General features: G+C 46.8%; 1 long non-coding RNA gene across 1 annotated transcript; it reads right to left on the bottom strand.

Moving 5' to 3' along the window:
* Positions 1 to 969: 969 nt before the first annotated feature.
* LOC127664953 (uncharacterized) lies at positions 970 to 5,484 on the bottom strand. Its single transcript, XR_007973291.1, has 3 exons — positions 5,286 to 5,484; positions 2,794 to 3,101; positions 970 to 2,202 (listed from the first exon to the last, which is right to left on the bottom strand). It is a non-coding gene; the product is annotated as an uncharacterized LOC127664953 (long non-coding RNA).
* Between the last annotated feature and the right edge of the window lie 7,258 nt (positions 5,485 to 12,742).

Genomic DNA, 12,742 nt, shown 5'->3' with positions numbered 1-12,742 from the left:
GGCAGTTGACATTTGGTGAAGGGATAGCAGGGGTTTTGTTTTGGTTTGGTTTCTTTGTGTGTGTGTGTATGTGTATTTTTAACCTATCCCTTGGCCAGAACAACTAAGCTCCACTCTCTTGACAGAAACTCGGCCCAATTCCTCCATCTCACACAGATAAAGATGCTGGGAAACAGCCCCAAGCTGGGAGAAGGGTGCAGGCCTGCTTTGGAGATCAACACTTCAAAACCTTCTTCACTGTTTTTCTCTTTGCTTCTTGCCAGAGTCCAGAAAGCTTGCCTGGCTGTGAATAATATCTACTTGCTACTATTTGGGGGGGGGGGGGGTATGTGTGTGTGTGTGTGTGTGTTGCTAGAAATCAACACTGGGTGTCTTCCTTTATCAAGCTCCACTTCATTTTGTGAGACAGTCTCTCACTGAATCTGGAGCTCATGGATTTGGCTAGACCAGTTGGCCAGGAAGTTCCCAAAATCCTCCTGTCTTTGTCTTTGGAGCTGATGTTAGGGCATGTGCCACACAGAACGTTTTGCACGAGTACCAGGCATCCAAATTCAGGCCTCCGTGCAAACACTTTACCCACTAAGCCTTCCCCACAGACGGAGGATATTACTTATTATTATTAATTTGTATCAGGTTGCGTTAATTTGGACAGCGCACATGGAAGGAGCTCACATCAGCACAAAACTGAAGCCAGCTGATGTGTTGGAATTAATTGGGCCAGGAAGCCTCCGGTCCCCTGGTTTCTCTGGCCAGTCTTTTTGGATTTTTCTCTTGCTCTCTCTCCCAGCTAGGGCTGGGGCTGGGGGATGTGTCAGTCCTTACCCTGCATGCATTTGAGACTAGCAGATGAAAGCTGCAATGGAACCAGTCTAATTGGAGAGAACTGCAGTTTAGAAGTAAGGGCCATAGCTAATAAGTGTGTGTGTGTGGGGGGGGGGGCAGGGAGGGAGGGGGAGGGGCAGGGTGCAGAAGAGGGGGAGGAGGAGGGTGGGGAAAAGGGAGAGGAGCAGGGCTCTTATTTTATTTTATTTTTTTATGAAAATGTGGGTCTCCCCAAAGCCCTTTCCTCTCCAGCGGCCACCTCACAGATGGACCCTTTAATTGAATTTTCCTCCAGGCCTGGGAGAGGGAGGTCATTTCAGGTCCAGGAGCAATTGAAGTGAATCAGATGGTTTGGGTTTCTCTTTTCTCATTAGGGGCTGAGGGCCAGGTGGGCAGTTGTCAATCTTGGCATTTTTAATCTTCTTCCTGTTCTTCTATATTTTTTTTTCATTCACCTGGAGGTTTGTCCTCCTTCGAAAGTCCCCGCCGAGGGTTCTGAGGGTTATCTGGCTATATCCTGGTCTTACTCCCAAGGGCAAGCTTAGAGGAAGATGAATTGGAAAGAAAGGATTTCATTTAACTCCACTGCATGCATTGACCATTTATCGAGCATCTGATTCATGTCGAGGCCTGGGTGCCACGAGGAAGGAGAAAATCAGAAGCATAATGGCTGCCCTTGGAGAGCTTACGCCTAACCGTGAAGAGCATTCTTCTTTTTCTCTCTCTCTTGAGAATCTTGTACTCAGTACTATATTTAAGTCATTTCCACTTCTCCTTCCTGCGCCTGAGACTCCTCCCACGTGACTCCCACTCTCACACACGATCCCTCCCTCTTCTTTAATCTGCATATGCAAATGCAGCCTGCTGAGTTCATTTATGCTGAGTCCTGTTACTGTCGCTCACGAGTCTATTAGTTTAGGGATGACCACTTGGGACTGAATAACCCATCTTCAGGGCTCTTCTGGGAGAAGACTGATTATCTCTGTCAGCGGCCATCAGTTGCCTACCGCTCTTCGTCTAGGGGTGGGGCCCTGTGACGTTTACTTTGGCTTGTCCAATGGTGTCACTGTGCAGGTCTGTTTTGGGTAGCAGGCGCTTTCAGAGTTGATGGGTACAGCTTCCGTGTCATATATAGAAGACACTATATTGTATCGGACGCCCTGCTCCTCTCGCTTTTCTCATCTTTTTCGTAAATTCTTTCGAGACGTTCTCAACTCTTCTGAGATGTTCTCTGAGCCTTAGATGTAAGAGTTGTATTGCAGAAACGTAAACTGAGCCTGGGTACCCATAGTCTGCATTGTGACCTGTGGTGACTTTCTTTAGGGTCTCCACTCGCTGCTAAAAGATGCTTCTTTGCATAGGGACGGGAGCTGCATGCATCTGTGGGAATAAGGATCAGTATTTAGGATGCAGTTAGAAATTATACTAGTTTGGGGAACTGGCAGCAGTAGGCTCCATGGCCTCGGCAGCCATGGATAGTTGGCTAGGGTTACAATACCAGGCATGCATTTCCTCCTAGTGAGCAGGCTGTAAGCCCAGTTATATAGCTGCTAGCACTGCCCCCTCCAAGATTTAAGTGCCACCATGGCAAAATATCCCCAAGGAATAAAACTCTTAAAAATAGAAACAAAAGGCAGGGAGCAAAGCAAGAAGGAGAAGTGACCAAAAGACAACAGAGGCAGCATGAAGTCCTAACTGTAATATGGAAGAATCCTCTTGGGAGTCAGAGGGGTTGGGGGATACTTAACTTGGGCAAACACCTATAAAGTAGCTAGTGTGGGTGGGTGTCTGTTACAAACAACAATAGAGTTGGCAACGTTCAAGATGAGAGTAGAAAAATGAGTCCTGTCCTCATTATCTTGGGCAAATATGTATGAACCTATGACTGGGTTTCACAAGAACTGACCTTGATCTCAGAGAGTCCCATGTAATGCCAAGTAGCTTTGTGGAGAATCATGAGTCGCCACTCACCTGTATCTTCAGCTGTCTTGGTAAATCTTCAGGAGATGGGGCATTTGGTAGTTTGGTGGGAAGAAAAACTTGTTAGTACAAACCAGTTCATTCATTGTCCAAGTGGCTGTGCTATATCTGACTCCTAGTAGTATGAGCCATTGCCATAGCCATCATCTTCTTCATCTCCTTCTCCATCTCCATCATCATCATCCTCACCACAATCATCACCATTATCATCACCACCATCATAATCATAGCCAACACCATCATCATCATCATCATCATCGTTGCACAAAACTACAGCAAAGTGGGTAATTCGATCCATTCTAGATGGAAAAAAAGCAAAGCTCAAATCATGCAAATCACTCACTGGGGTTGCACAACTCATGACACACCACCTCCCACACCACACCTACCTCCCAAGGTCATTCAAGGTCAGAGATGTGGTCTATATAATGCCCTCTTATTGAGTCACTCAGGCAATCTAATTATTTTTCCAATCTTCAAGACATAGCTCAGCAAAGTCTGTCTTAACCTCTGGGTGTCTTAGAGAGGCTATCCCAACCATAGTGCCAATCCAAGAAAGTACCTAGGTGCTAAAGAATGGGAGGAAAACGGATCTCACCAAGAAGCAGTCAGAGTTCTTTACAAAGAACCTATGCTCCACACAAGTCTCCAGGGCCAGTGCTTTAACCTGTCTCATGGTGCTTTATCAAGGAACAAGATCTGTTTGGCTCACAGTTGTGGTGTCAGCATCCTGGTGAGGAAGTGATATGCCAAAGATGCAGAAGAACCAGCCGTGTTCCGAGGATCCACGTGCATGACTACCGCTTTGTAAAAACCTGTTCTCACAAGAGCTCACCGGATCCATAAGACAATTACTGTCCCCTTCCGAGGGCAGTGCCTCTGTCACCAAACTGCCTTCCACTGGGGCTCTCTGAAAAGGTTCACCGTCTCAAGATTATCACACTGGGGACCGAACTTACTTAGGGGAACCCACTCAGTTCCTAGCAGCCACCATATCCTTATCATCCTTATCGTGGCCTTCTGACAGATACTGTGAAGGGGAGGGAGGAAAAGGACAGAGGGAGGGAGGGAGGGAGGGAGGGAGGGAAGGAAGGAGAGAGGGAAACAGGGAGAGAAGGAAGGAGGGAGGGAGGGAATCAGGGAGGGAGGGAGGGAATCAGGGAGGGAGGGAGGGAGGTAAGCAGGGAGGGAGGGAGGGAGGGAGGGAGGAAGGGATGAGGGAGGGAGGGAAGGAAGGAGAGAGGGAAACAGGGAGGGAGGGAAGGAAGGAGGGAGGGAGGGAGGGAAGGAGGGAGGGAGGGAGGGAGGGAGGGATGAGGGAGGGAGGGAAGGAAGGAGAGAGGGAAACAGGGAGGGAGGGAAGGAGGGAGGGAGGGGGGAGGGAAGGAGGGAGGGAAGGGGGAGGGAAGGAGGGAGGGAGGGGGGAGGGAAGCAGGGAGGGAGGGAGGGAAGCAGGGAGGGAGGGAGGGAGGGATGAGGGAGGGAGGGAAGGAAGGAGAGAGGGAAACAGGGAGGGAGGGAAGGAGGGAAGGAGGAAGAGATGGGGAGAGAAGGGAGAAGGAAAGGGAACTTTTTATTTTTCAGCATTAAGAAGCACCAACTTGGAAAGGAAACTGAGCTATGGTTTAACATTGTTATTTGTTCTAGAAGCCTTTGGAAGCCACACTCCATGTTCAGTCCTGTCTCGGTGTTTGTGTTTTCTCTAGGTGAGTCTGGAGTATGGTTCTGGGGGGGAGGAGAGGGTGGTTGTTTGTTTAGTTTAGAGATGAAGTCTTCCCTTGTGTTCTAGGTTGGTCTGTTTCCATTGTGTGATCCTCCTACTGTAGCCTCCCAGGTCATGGGATTTCGTGCATACACCATCACACACCTAGCTCTGGGATATGGAATTCCTAAGAACTCTAATTCCTTTCATAACTGTATTCAGTTTCACTTCTTGTTGTCAACTGTAACCATTTTTGCAGAGTTTTGGAGTCTCTTTTGTTAGAATCAAGGTAATTTCAGAGCAATGATGAAAAAAAAAATACTCTTGTTAATTTAAAAGTATTTACCAAGAAAAATGTGGGCTGGGGGTTGGGGGACTGTCTAGTAAATCAAACCACTTAATAAAACTAGAACTAGATAATAAGATTAACTCAAAAGTGAAAAATAAATGCCCAAAGCTAAGTCTGCCTCCCAGGTTTGTGCCCTAGCCTGTGTCAAGGCTGCCTCTGAGTCCTTCCCCACCAAAGGCTTGGAGTGTAGACTCCACAAACATTTTTCCAGAGATCACCCTATGCCACCCACCACTAGCCACACATCTTGCCTCCTCTATTTGAAAAATAAAAACAAACTGCCTTCAATGCATGTATTGATTCATAAGGAATGAGAGCCCTTGAGATCACTGGTGGGTACCGCCAGCCAGTGGGCCTCATCTGGCGCATGCTTGATGCTCAGAGGAAGACACTCTGCTCCCCATGCCTCTCCAGGGAGGGTCCCAGCATCACCTGCCAAGAGCTGCCAGCTCAGTCCTCAGGTAGGAGGGCTTGCTGAGTGGTAATGTACTCCTTGATCTCCGTGTAACACCAATTTGCTGAGATGATAGTTCATCGAAGGCCATCTCATTCTGAGCGCCATTGATCATCTGTGGCAGAAAACTGTTTCTTAGAGGGAGCTTTCCTGGCCATTGGTAAGATGCTAAGCAGCATTCTGACTTCTACTCACTAGATGCCGAAAACTATCTCCAGACATTGCCCCAGATAAGGACCACACAGTATTTCTAACTCTAATCTGACTTGCTTCCATATTGACACATTAGAACCCCTTGCCTCTAGCTCAGGATGGCACTGTATCTAAAGGCAGTCTTTGGCTTGGGTCATTGCAGGCTAAGCTACCCCACTCGCCACTTGAGGTTCTGAGTGGCAGGATTGACCCTCTGTAAGGGTCAATCTGAGTACGTACAAGGCCAACTAACAAAGAACAAAAGCAAGTCCAAGACCCTGAGTCTCCTCTCACGTTTCCTGGGTTGACTTGCTTGGAAACAGGCCCAGTGGATATAAAACCCTGGGAGAGAGGTCTTTCAATTAGATCTACTCTCCAAAAGTGATGCAAACTCTCTGAGGCTCAGTGTTATCTGTAAATCAGATCTGGAGGGAATTAGAGTGGATGTTAAATATTCAGTTCCTACCCCACCCATTAGGCACCTAGTAGGTTTGCTCCAACTGAATTGTTTTGACCCCTATCCTTTAGACAAGCACAGATTTTTATCTGGAATAAAACCAGTGAGCACCAGGCCGTGAATTCCACTGTGCAGGCGTGTGATGAATAGGTGTTTCCTTCCAAGCGTGGCATTTGAACTTGGCATAAACCAACCCCTTTGTGAATTTCCAGGTAACCTCCCTGTGACCGTGTACACAGACCTGTGGGATCAAGATTGATGTTTGAGTGCTCGTGGTGGGGGGCAGGTGGGGGCCCTCTGCAGGTGTCTGTCCCCTATAAGCTTGTCATCAGGAGCTTTTTCAAAGCGGGGCTCCTCTGTCAGGTGCCCAGGTGTGCCTGGGCTCAGCTTACACCCTGGAGTCAAGGTCACCATGGTCGCTGGGGTAGAAGAGCCTCCCCGTCCCCCCTCGAGGGGTGCTTTTATCAACACACACAACAGCCCTGCAACACCCTAGAACCTGCAGAGAGCAATGAATAGGCATCTCACCCCCCACTTGCAAACAGCCACGAACAGGAGCTCCTGTGCAAAGGGTCCTGGTGCTCATTTCCAGAGGGGAATCGGGCTGGGAAGACTCTTGAAGGTTTAGGTCACCAGGCAGAGAGAACCAGAGAGGCAGATACTGCCCTGTGAGGCTTTGGGCCTTTAGAAAGTAAAGCTAAATGATCCACTACTAGGCGATTTGGGGCTGGAAAACTTGTTTGGCATTGCCTCTGTCCTTCACTTCTCTTCCAAACATGCATTTTTCCTGACACTCTCCGGGCGTGGGGGAGGGGCAGAATGGAATAAATGAAGGGGACTTTTTAAACCCTAAAAACTCTCTAACCGGTGCAGCTGGAAGAAGCAGGTTTGGGGAGAATTAAAGCCTGAGGGTGGTTCGGATTTCAGGCATTCACATCCCCGGTCCTCCCTTTGAGTCGTCTGGGTCCTAGAATAGTAACTACCAAATATTCAGTCTGCAGCAGGTTACTTCTGGTGTGGTTAAGGTGGGACAGTTATCAGAGGGAACACAGGACGTCTGAGGAGCCACACCTCTCTGGTGTCATGGGATAAGTAAGCCATTTTCATCTCCAATAGAAGAGCCTCGGTCATCAGCCTGCTGAGACCCAGCTGGGCTACTGGGCTGGAGGCAAGGGAAGGGCTATTGTAAGTTTGTGCAAACTGGGTGAGTTAGGCACTAACTAACTCATCCGGGCTAAGGAGAGCAGGAGTTAACTCAACCCTGTGGCATCACTCTTCTACAGAAGATGGGCAGGAATGGTAGATGGTAAGATCTGCGAAAATTTAAAATTTGGAAATAAAAGTGTGTGTGTGTGTGTGTGTGTGTGTGTGACCCAAGAAAATAATGGAACCAACAGAGACCCAATTGAATGTCACCTAATAGTTAAGACTGAACACTCTACAGCCAGGTCGGGGTTCAAATCCTAACTCATTTACTGCTGAAGGGACAACATTGATTCTGCACCTCAGTTTCTACACCCATACAATAAGGAACACAATGGTACCCCTGTTCGTTTCCCAGCTTGTTAAATTAGCACAAACTGTGTGGCTTAAACCACAGGCGTGTTCTTTCCTAGTACTAGAGGACAGAGTTCTGAAACCAAAAGGTCAGGCGGGGTGCCTCTCTTTCTCCCAAGCTGACTTCTTGTGTCCTCCAGCATCTAGGAGCAGCTAAGGACCCTGGGCTCCCCTGGCATTCAGATGCTGTATCTCTAGTCACAGGGCCTCTTTTATGATGCCACTAGTGTGCTGGATTTAGGACCCATAGTAATCCATAGGACTGCATCTTAATTTAACTATCTCTATCTGCTAAGACCCAATCTTCAAGTACCACCACCCACAAGTAGAATTTCAATATAATTTTTTTTGGGGGGGGTGTTGAATTTCTAAACCTTGCAACAACCTTGATGGAGTAGATAGATATCTCTGTGCTTCTTTGATAGCAGGGGACCTGGGCTACAGGCTATGAAAACTGGACCAAAGCCATCAAACTAGTCAATGGGAAAGTGGGATCTTGGAAGGGTCCCTTTGGTTCCAGAATCTGGGTATTTCCTCCTTAGTGCACTGCTTCACATCCAAGGGGTACAATGTTTCTGTCTTCATCTCGTTCCTTTGGAGAATTTGTATAACCCTTGGGTTCTTCTACACGACACATCACCACACACGAATTACTCAAATTCTAGTTCACTACTTTAGAACCCCCAAATTCAACTACTTTTGACTACCATGGTATCCATGCTTAACATTTAATACATGTCTTAAACCCTTACTGTGTCAAGGACCTCATAAGATTTAATCAGCAGACTAAAGCAGACCATGAACTTCTCTCCCTTCAAGAATCTGCAAAGAACAAAAATGTCTGTAATCCCAGTATTTGGAAAACTGGTCCACAGCTCAAGGCCAGCAAAACTGTGCTTTAAAAAAAATTAAATATGAAAGGTTTTTAGATAGATAGATTCAGAATTAATCATTTACAAACAAAATTAGAATGTACCTGCTATACATACAATGTCCGTAACAATTCTGTGAAGAAGCTATCAGTTTATTATCATGTTACAGGTTATAATATGGAGGCACAGAAAGTGTAGTCTGAAAGGTATCACAGTGTTCCAGAGCAAAAACTAGACCTACGTAGTCTGCCTTTCAAGAGTGGATTTGTGTGTGCTGTTCCCTCTGCACTTTAGGTTGTTACAGTGATGCTTAATAGTTATATTAGAGATGTGGCTGTAAGCTTCCTTTAGCTAAGTGTGCACCTCCTGAGTGAGAAAGTTCTTATGGGAGAATCACTGTGTTAGAATGCGTGTGTCATTAAGGCTTTGGTACATCGTGTCAAATTGCAGGGATGAGGGAAGGAGTTCTCAGGAAATCGAAATATGATCATCCGAAGCACAAGATAGAAAGGAAATGCATGCTGGAAAACGGCAAACACTCCAGATGAATGGAACGTGCAGTCCTCGAGGGCGAAGGCCTGAAGAGCCGGCTCTCAAGTGGCCAGCTCCAAGCTCAGGAACGATCAGAACGCCAGACTAGGGATCGCAGACGTTGCCAAGTGACACTCAGTTTCTTACACATGCTTTTGAACATGGGAGGGAGATGACCAAATTCTGTCTAAAATAATTTCCTCACAGGAAATTCCATTTCCCATGATTCTCCACTTCTGCACCAATCGACATGGGAGGGGAAGGGCTTCCTACCTGGTTTGGTTTTTACATGATGCCTCCGTGAAATTACCTACTATAATATACAGGGAATGATATGAAGAATAATGTATTTAATATGTCCATGTTCTAGAGATGTATTATAAACAATATAATTATATTTATAACATACTATCTAATAATGCAAAAAAGAATATAAAAAAGAATATAAAAGGATCCAATCTTATCTGGAGTCCTCCATCTCCTGTACAGTTTTTCATATTTCTACTGAGTATTTTTCTCACATTCAACAGAGCAATAAACAATGGTGTGTTGGTGGTGTTAAAATTTCATAGAAGTAGAATTGTAACACATGCACTTCACTGCAAATTTGTTCTTATTTCACTATATATACATATATGTATATATATATATATATATATATATATATATATTGGTGCATGCAGCATCTATCTCTTCACTGCTATCCCACATTCTAATCTTGGAATCTTGGAATTCACTCATTTGTTTTCTCTTTTGCTTAGTTTACTTTTAAAATGTTGCTACTGTAAACAATACCTATTCTCAACATTGCTCTCCGTGTCTTCTTGTGTTCGGGCCATGGGTGGAGACCCTCTTAACTGGAGTGCCTCCTCTGAAGGCGGATAACTGAGTAGTTGGGTTTACAAGATGCTGAAACAAGAGCTCCATCCGCTTCCTACAATGGCTGCCTTAGGAGAGAGAGCTGAACTCAACCCCCAAACCAGCCAACCAAACAAAAACCATAAAGACGTTATGATCCCTCTCAGAGGTGGAAGGTAGGATGGCTGTGCGCAATGGCTCTGTTACCTGGAGGTGCCAAAACACTATAAATGTGGACTCAATGTGGGCTCCATGTTATGGAGAGCAGAGCTCCCTAGAACTGTGAGCCAACGGGGAGGGGCAGCAAGGAGGAGGGGCACTCAGCCTGGGGAGCGGCTTGCTACTCAGAAGCAGGTAGAGCAGCTTCTAGGATGTTGAATGATCTAGAACGTTGCTTTCCTGTCCTGCCCAGCATGGAATCCCTGGCTTTATCTTTTCATAGATGATAATTTTTGGGTTTCTCTGTCTGAATTTCCTATCTCATCCCTGCTCTATCCAACTTATCTCTATCGGATCATTGATCTGTCTGTTGGTAGACATTCTTTATGCATGGTTGACTTCCTTTTCCTGAGAATTGTATAGAGAGGCTTGTCCACCCAAGAGAGAAAGAGCAACAAGAGACCAAAGAAAGGATTCCATCCGAGGCCATCTTGGTGACCTAGTGAGTTTGCTGGTCTAACCTTCAAGAGTAGTGTGAAGAGTGACTTTCTGGGGTAGGAACGACTCAGGCAGCTGCATCACCAAAAAACTTCCCACACCTGCTCAGGAAAGCTGCATTGGAGCTTCCTGTGGGACATGCGGGCAGCTACGTCATTAAAGGGTCTCCTCTTGTCCTGTGTTTGTAGACCCTGGTGAGCCTTACTGGTTTCCTAGCTTCCTGGATCTTCCTTGTGAGTCCCCCCCCCCCCTGAACTTTGGGACCTTGCCTCCCTCCACAAAGCAATGTGTCAGCCCCTAAGAAACAGCTACTTAGTACACACTCTGATATTGATCTGAATCACCAATGAATAAACATAGGGGGCCTGCAAGATGGCTCAGTGGGTAACTGGGGCTTGCCCCAAAGTCTAGCCACCTGAGGTCTATCCTAACTAGCAGAAGTAGAGAAACAGGTTCCAAAAGCTGTCCTTGGGCCCGCACTTGGACACTGTGGCACACAGGTGCTGCCCCCACAGTGAAATAAATGAATAATAAATATGAATTTTTTAAAAAAATAATCTCTTTTAGATAACTAATGTACTTGATAAACCCTTCCCAACGATTTTTAAGATGTGCTGAGTCCTACCACTTTAACACCAATATAAGAATTGGGTGAAGGGAAGAAGGAGAGGGAGACAGATTTTTATAAGGGGCAGTTACGTGGGTTGCACTTCATCCATTCAACGGAAAGGTACTAAGCATCTCCTGTGACTTAGAGGGTGGGGGAAGGCATGCAAATAGGTAACAATGGGCTGTATGCCCCTATGCGAGCTGCTACTTCTAGAAGAGACAACCATTTCCATTCAGTGACAGCCTCCTAAGTGCCATCGTAACTAGCCACACGTTTAGCCACAGTGACACCACTTGGGGATGGAAAGGACAAGCTTCTGCACCTTTTACTGGAAAAGGAGGAATAGTGAGGAGAGCCTCACTCAGTCCCCATTCAAGGCGGGACCCAACGTGGCCGGCCCAGGCCGTGGTGGTCTCACCTGCTGCCTCCCAGTGCCAAGGCACCTGGCAGAACCCAGTCCTTATTAACACCACACCCCGCACCCCTTGTTCTCACATGCCTCACTGAACAAGGCTTTCTGCGCCTGTCCCATCAACTGCTCCCTGCAACTGTGTAGAAAGGCTGTCACACTGCACTTGTTGGGAGCTGCAGCGTAGCCAGCCATGACAGCTGGTGGCTCGAAGGACCCGTGTGTCTCTCCATGCCAAACCTCCCCGAATAATGTGGGGTCTTGTGTATTCTGGAACGATGCTACTGACCCACCAGCAGTGTGCTCCGAGGGCGGCATTGCTCTTTAAGTGGCTGGGGGTGGCTTTTCCATTGGCTTACATACACACTGCTGTCTGCTTTTCCCTGGGACCCAGGAGCACATTTGCACTTGGCTTTATCACTGCAAGGAGCCCTGGCATCCCTGTCAAGAGAACAGTGTTTTGGTGGCATTTCTGTCTCATACTAGCTGGGTGGCCACAGGGATGTCATTAGGCCTGAATCTCTTTTTATCCTGTGTAAAAATAAAGGAGAACACAACCTGTACTGACTCCCAGATATATGTATAAAATTACTTTTGAAATTGATTTGGGAACTCTCTAGTGTGAGGCAAATGGAAAAGATTGTAACTATTTGCAAGACAGAGCTGCACTGCACGGGTACAGGGGCACTGTGCAAAGGGGACCATTAATTGCGTCTTGTGTTTTCTCTGTCTACACAGCTGGGGCACAATACAAATGGGCACAGACCTTTGTTCTAGGACAGCTGAGGCACTCAAGCCTAAAGGTGGGGGTGGGGGTGGGGGTAGGGTGGGGAGGGTTGAGGGGGGGACAACCAAGAATCCTTCTCAGTTCTGTAGAGCCACAGACTGCTAAATCTGTTCATTACCTGTGGGACGATCAGGATGGATTCAACCCCAAACTTGAAGCAGGGGAGTATTTGAGAACTCAGCCTGGCAGAACACAGTCTCATTTCTAAACCATAAACCGACAGAGTATATGATGATTTTGTAAAAGCATGCACAACAGGTAGACAACTCAAAAGTAGAAAGGAGGTTTTGTTTTCCTTGCTCAAGGCAAAAGGCCACGGTCTCATGAACTCGTGGGAGTGTGTGTCCAAGGGTGTGGAATCTTCCAGACAAATGTGGATACCTGAGGCCTGAAAAGATGAAACGATCTCCTCAAAGTCACACAGCCAGCTGGTGTCTGAGTTGACACACTCGTCTAATGTGGGTTACTCCCTGACCCAGGTGTGACTCCCTGTCCCAGGTGTGTT

The sequence above is a fragment of the Apodemus sylvaticus genome, chromosome 14 (assembly GCF_947179515.1).
Source record: "Apodemus sylvaticus chromosome 14, mApoSyl1.1, whole genome shotgun sequence".
Lineage (NCBI taxonomy): Eukaryota > Metazoa > Chordata > Mammalia > Rodentia > Muridae > Apodemus > Apodemus sylvaticus.
The sequence above is the reverse complement of the archived record's forward strand: the minus strand, read 5'-3'. Positions and strand labels throughout refer to the sequence as shown.